The following is a 1,069-nucleotide window of genomic DNA, read 5'->3' as shown; positions in this document are numbered from 1 at the left end:
ATGGTGAAGTGAAGTTATTGGATCAAGGCCTCATAACCCCTTCATGAATGGGCCAGCGGGGTCACTCACAGAGGTAGTCATCATCCTGGGGCTCGCTGACCTCTTGGTACACATGGCCCTTTCTTTCTCGCAGACTGTACCTCTTCATGTCAGTCTCCTTTTTTCTGAGTTCTAAGATGGAGAACAGAAGCTAAGCAAGGATGGTGGGGTCTGGAGAGTTAGTCACTGTTTTATCAGAAAAAACAGTGATCTGTGAGATCTCATACTTGTCAGCTATACACTTTGTCAAAACTTTTTCTTTCCATTTATTTTTCAAACTTTTACTTTTGTATTTTATTGTTTTCATGTTACATTATTTATTTATTGGCCATGCTGCATGGCCTGTGGGATCTTAGTTCCATGACTAGGAATGGAACCCACACTTCCTGAAGTGGAAGCATGGAGTCTTAACCACTTAACCACTAGAAAGTCCCTTCTCTATACTTTGTTTGTTCTGCCTTTATCTAGTAGTTCAGGATACTGAGATTCCACAGATGCCCAGTTCAGTGTTATCTTCCTGCACTTCCTGTTAGTAGGTTTTACTTCCCAACCTTCTTACTTAGGAAATGGTTCACTGACACATCTATTCAGAAAATAAATGTTAAGGGCACATGACACATAAGGCATTGAGCAGAGGTCTGGGCATAAACACTAATAAAGCATGGTCCCTATTATCACAGCTGGATTTATTGAACCACTTGTATGTGTCAGCAGTATTGCATTTAATGTAATGCTTTCAAACACTGTATGAGTTATGTATCCTTATCTTCACTTTACAGATGAACAATCAGGACCTCAGAAAATGTATAAGATTTTCCTCAGGTCCCAGTGCTAACTTCATGTCTCAGATCAGTCCACCTTAAACCCATGTCTACCCAAAGTCCACACCACACACCTACGCCATACTTTTTACCTTTTCTACAGGAATTAGAGGAACCAATTAGAGCAACTCTCCAAGTTTTCTCTTACCGACTTTTTGTCTGGAGTGCTGTTCAAGGGTCCTTGTTTCTCGGGGAGGGTTCGCTGGTTT

The sequence above is a fragment of the Bison bison genome, unplaced genomic scaffold, assembly GCF_000754665.1.
Source record: "Bison bison bison isolate TAMUID 2011002044 unplaced genomic scaffold, Bison_UMD1.0 scf7180017864375, whole genome shotgun sequence".
Lineage (NCBI taxonomy): Eukaryota > Metazoa > Chordata > Mammalia > Artiodactyla > Bovidae > Bison > Bison bison.
Note: the sequence above shows the minus strand (reverse complement) of the source record.